Consider the following 6,000-nt stretch of genomic DNA (forward strand, 5'->3'; position numbering starts at 1 on the left):
AAATCTGAGAGTATACTCTTCCCTGCCTCCATGAGAATACTGTTGACTGTACTGTGTCTTTGAATCAATAATAAAAGTTCTTGCAACTTGCGTGAAGCTCCTGACGAGCTCTCATTTATTTTCAAAATGTCCTGGTACGTGTCGTTGTCAGCACGACGACGTTGTACTGCTGGAAGTCTGGTCGCGGCAGTGCATGTCTCTAGCCGTTGGTGAATGAGCCTCTTTTCCTGTTTAAGTTCGTCCGCCGTTCGTTTCCACCTCTCTGCAAAGTCGAATTCCATCGGGAAAAGTCCCGTAGCTTGAAAGGACGTTTTGATATCACGCACAGTAATGGATTTATGACCCGTGGCCGCAACCATGAGCTTCACTTGCATGGATCTCGTTTCAGTGAGAGCCATTGCGCAAAGTTCGTCCCTCGTCGTCCTGACAGTTCGCTGAAATGTTTTGTTCACAGAATTACCACATGGCTGTAGAAAGGGCGATGTACTGGCCGGGCTCTAAATAACTTCGCGCTTGTAATCAGTGCACAGCTCCAACCACTCGATACCTATTCGGGAGCTATGCCCATCAAGACACAAAACGTAGTGTAGAGATGCGCTAACGGGTTTCCTTACAAAACGATTGAGGTGCTCGATAAAAATTGGAATCACATCCATTTGTATGGATCCGTTCTCTGTCGTTACCACGCAGGCATCGTCCGGGCACCAGCCATGTTCAGAGAAAGGATGAGGGCGTACATTATCAAATTTATAAATGCCTGAATCGAGGGGTTCAAACCACTTTGACGTACGATTCTTCCCTGCAACAATAAAAAAGGGAGGAGCTTTCAAACCGGAAGCTGATATTGCAATAAGACATGTTACATGCTCCCCCACTTCCACCAGCCGTGGCTGAGGATACGAAACCCCCGTGGTGAGTATTCGAGGGTCCCAGAACCTTCACTCTCTTTCCGAATTCTGCATCAACCATCGTCTCATCAATATTCCACAAACGGCCGGCATCTCCAAAAAAACAGGGTGTACGTTATCGACCTGCTTGAGGGCAGTTACGTAGGATATCACGTGTTCAAAACTTTCCCCCTTCAGTTTTGCACTGTCTTTATTTTCGCTCTTTCGAAATGTAATCTCGCGGTGTCGTGCCCGAAATGACCTGACGGTGTCATCACAAGGAAGGCGACTCAGCCATCCGGGACGTCCATCTGCAGCAATCTTTGCCATTATAGTTTTTAGAGCAGGGGCAGTCAGAGCAAAGCCCCGTTGAGCCACAAACGAAATGCGGCTTACAATCATGTCCTCTTCTTCCATCGACAAAACGGTAGGTCGCCCAACACTGTTGGGAAGAACGGCCTGCATCATTTCGTCTGGACTTGCCTGATCGAGTTCAATTGATCGCAGCCTGGCTCGTATATGCACCCAGGTAGACTTGGGAATGCTGCATCGGCGCGCAATTTCGTGGTGCGAGATTGTTCCAGTTCGGAGCATGTCGACAGCCTGCATGTAAACCGCACGCTTCTCTTTTGTTATGGCCCTGCGACGTGCTACGACCCTTGCCATTACTCGCATGGACTTCGCCATTACGAGAACGTTGAGAGCCGAACGACATGCTAGATGAGTGCACTCAGTGCTTCCGTGCATTGCACCTCTGAAATATGAGTACATCAGAGAGTGCGCACGTGGTGACCTGATTTTTGGCGCGCGGTATCTGGTTCGGATTATTTGCTGGGCTACAAGATGGAAACTCTTTTTGGGTGAGGTAATTATGGAATAAGCACTTGCTTATGGCAGAAAAAGGGATGGGGCAGCCCTATGCTGAGGGCAAGTTGTGCATATTTACTGTGTCCCAAATTAACCTGCGTCCCAAATTAGCCTTTTCTGAGGGTACTTATGTGGGTTTTTGATGTTGAGAGTGAAGTTTTTGAGGACGAAGACGTTTGTTGCCTTAGAGCATCTCCACCGGTACTGAATCAAATAACCAAATACTCAAATAATCATATTTTGTCATTTGGTTTCAATTGTACGACTCCCACCGGGCGCATTCAAATGATCAAAAGAGAAAAAATTTACCTCAGAGGCAAAATCCTGAGGCAAAAACGGCTGATTTGCCTCAGGATTTCACCCCAAGGTAAAATTATTTTGGTCAAGTGGCGTCACAAGATTTGCCCAGGCAGGACTTGCAGGACTTTTGGCGCGAAAAGTGGCAGAAGAAAAGATAGCTCGATGTGGGCAGTGATCATTCACCTCCCCGCCATGTTCGAGAACATCGCGTCGGAAGTGTTTCCATCTCAACATGAGCAAAACAAGAGGGAGCAACTACAGCCTTGAAGAAGATTGCGCAGTATCTCGAGGGTGGTTGCGGGCTTCTGAAGATCCCATTGTTGGTGCTGAGCAAAAGGGCGCCAAGTTCTTCGCGAAAGTATGGGAAGAGTACAATGCTCTGAGGCCCGTAAACCTGCCCGCTCGCCCTCTCGAATCGATTAAGACCCGCGTCAAGCAAATCGTTAAGCTCTGCGTGCGCTTCTCCGCATGCCACCGGACAATCCTAAGTTCCAAGCCTACGGGCGTGAGTGAGGAAGACATGGTCCGATTGGCTACTGGGCTGTTCAACAACGTTAAGATAAAGGATCCAACTGACGACGTGGGAAAGCCGTTCAAGTTTCTACATTGCTGGCAAGTGTTGCGCCACCACGAGAAGTATTTGGCGGGTAGTTCGTCACAATGCTCCAAGTCCGCGGATGCGTTGATGCAGCAGGAGACGGCCTCCTCTGAAGAGGATGGTGTCACGATGATGAAGGTGAAAGAGGAAGTGAATCGGTCGCATGGGAGGCCTACGGGTCGCCGAAAGGATAAGGAGGAATTGCAAAAGACGCAGGCATCGAAGAAGATACTGAAGCTGGCATCGCAAGCCGTGGAGCTCCAGCGCGCTCGTAACGCGACGCTTGCTCAACACAACGACATTCTTCTCTTTACCCAAGCACCGCCGGGCTGTGATCAGTCTCAGGCCGTCGAGTACTTCACTATCATACGAGAAGAGGCGCTTGCCTCGGCACGACGAAAAGTCGCTGCTGCGTGGAAAGACCGTAACGAAGCCGCTTCACGCACACCTTCATCTGACGCTCCGAGGAGCGGAACGCCTCCACTGAACACAGTTGCGAATATGAAAGACACTGGCGAGAGTGACGGCGCTGTGGTCATGAGTTCAGATGATCAGGACAGGGATACGCAGGCTGGAAATGAACGTGGGCTGCCCCTGGAAGACATGCTAACCCAGCCTCCGCCAGGCTACCACGATGCCAGTGAGGAGGTGTAGAGGGTCGTTTAACGCAGCTTGTTGTGGTCCGAGCCGCGCGCTTCGCGCGCTCGGCGCACGTCGCGGCTACCGGCGAAGTCCTCCGCTCCTCCGCTCCAGTCGCCTAAGGCTCCTTCCGCTGCGGACTTTGCCCTCTCCGCTCCGCGCGCCGCTCGGACCACAACAAGCTTAGATTTGCTTTCCTTCGAACTCCCAGAGATGATCCATGATGAGCCTTCGTGTAGTAAAGTACTCCTCTCGATGTTTTAGAAGCCTGTTGGTCTCGAAAAGAGCAGCTAGAGATCCTGGGGGTGGGACGGTGGTGTTTTGAGCGCCGCTACGCTGCAGACACGACCACATGGGCTTTGCTGAATTCCCAACAACCGCATCGCATGTAAGTCGTCATCGCTTTGTGCATCGTCACTGTCACAGTTCTTAAGATCTTTTACCATCATGTTATGGAGGATAATGCAGCACTCAAGGACCTCTTTCATGATTTGTTTCGACCAGAAGCGACTAGGGCGTGCAATAATGTGCCATTTCGCTTGTAAAACCCCAAACGCGCGCTCGACATCCTTTCTAGCATGCTCCTGGTTCTGAACCATACACTTCTCCTTGCTGGTTCTCGGTTCTAATACAGTTTGCACAAACGAAGGCCATTTCGGATAGACACCATCCGCTAGCCAGTATGGAATGTTCCGCCTGTTCCCTGCGATAGTGTATTCAATCGGTGGAGGGTACTCGCCGGTAACAATCTTGTTAAGTAAAGAGGATGCCTCGAGCACATTAACATCGTTCGCGGATCCGGGCATGCCGAAGAAAGTGTGCCATATCCATAAAGGGCGGTCTGTCACAGCCTCTAAAGTCACTGCCGGATCCCCCTCCTTCCCCTGAAACTGACCATGGCATGCCGTGGGGCAGTTTTTCCACATCCACTTGCAGCAGTCTATGCTGCCAAGCATACCTGGAAATCCCCGCTCTTGCGATTGAGACAATAGACGCTTCAGATCCGCTAGCGTAGGTGCTCGCAGATACTCAGAGGCAAAACAATGACACACACCGCGAACAAAATGCTCTAGGGCCTTCAGTGCAGTTGATTTTGCGACGCCAAGCGCGTCATCGACAGAATCAGCAGCTACCCCGTACGCTAACATACGGAGGGCTGCAGTTGTTTTTGATATCTAGATAGGCCCGTAATTCCTGTGCAGTCTTTCTTCTGAAGGAAATATGAATCGCAGAAAACGAGTGCGCTATGAACTCTATCGAAAACCGTTCGGGAAAGTCAAAAGCGGCGCTGGAACTGTGCGGATGTGTATGTCGGGTCTGGCGAAAAGTACTGGTTGTACAAACGATTACCAGCTTCAATCCTGCCTTGTTCGATGTTGGGCGCCTTTCCCGCAACCGATCCCCCCATCGCCGAAGGGGTTCATCCTCGCTACTCGAATCCAGAAGGTCCTGGATCAGGTCTTCATCCTCGTCCCCGATGGCATCGTTCCACCAACTGCCCTCCATATCCTCTTCAACTTGAGTATGAGCTCGGCTCGTACCAAGAAGTGGTTTGGTGGGTGGTGTGGGGAACAACCATATTGGTTTACCAAATGACCAAAATCTACCGTTCCAAAGAAATAGCCCAACCAATTTCTATCAGCCACTTGGCACTTAAATTTGGTTATTTGGTCATTTGATCGGACACAGGTGGAGATGCTCTTATTACCTGCGTTTTATAGTGCCAATCATTGTACGTCGAGTTGGAGAAAAGTTTCTCTCAGTGGCCCTTTTGGGGTGGTTTTTAGTACAATTATGCCTGTAGTAAGCTTCATTGGTCGTTGGCCGTTCAGAATATATAGGGGATCCCCGCCCTAGGTAGCAATAACTAATAAAGGGATGTGTCACCGACCGACTACGGACAGGTGGCAGAAGGTTGAGCACGTTCTAATTGATACCCCTTCTACAAATCGTGACAGGAAGTGCGGATGGAGAAACATGACAACGAGAACGGGGGTATGTATGATAGTTTAATGAATCGGATGTATGAAAGTGAATGTATGTTTTTATAGATTTTTGTGTGATAAAAAAAGAAATATGGTGACACGCAGGAAGGTAGCAATGATGCGCGGTATGCGTTGAGCGTGACGTAATTAAGTAACTGAAGCGGAAGCGGGTTGGCGGACCCGAAAGCGTTCCTGTAGTTGGACCGGGAGAAGTGAGGAAGCAGGGGGGATGAAGTGGATTTCATGTAAGAAATGGAACGATGGTGAGGGCGGGGAGCGGAAAGTGATGTTTTCTTCTTTTTTTGCCATATTGACCAAGCTCCCGGAAGCCGTGCTGTTCCGTGCGGGAGATTGTTGATTGGATATGTTGCAGATGGTGCGTTCCGGGGTAGCGTGACGGGGTTGGTGGGCGGACCATTCGGGCAGAAGAGGGCATTGCCATGCAGAATCACGTGGTTACTGGGAGGAGGGCAGCCGGCGAGGTGGGGAATATCTCACTTCGCCAGAATGTGGCCCCGCCGGTACGTGTATGATGGGGATTGGGAACACGAATGCTGTAGCATGTATGCATGCAATTCATGTAGCGCTATTTTTATCCCTCAATACAGTAGTCGTAAGCCTGACAACCTAAGCAACGATGGCGCGCACCCGTGGAGTTTCGAAGCTTTCGGGGCTCAAGTGGCCACCTTTGCCTCCGACAAAGCCACACAGTATGGAGAGGCGC

This window comes from Chondrus crispus, genomic scaffold, assembly GCF_000350225.1.
Source record: "Chondrus crispus Stackhouse genomic scaffold, scaffold_213, whole genome shotgun sequence".
Taxonomy (NCBI): Eukaryota; Rhodophyta; class Florideophyceae; order Gigartinales; family Gigartinaceae; genus Chondrus; species Chondrus crispus.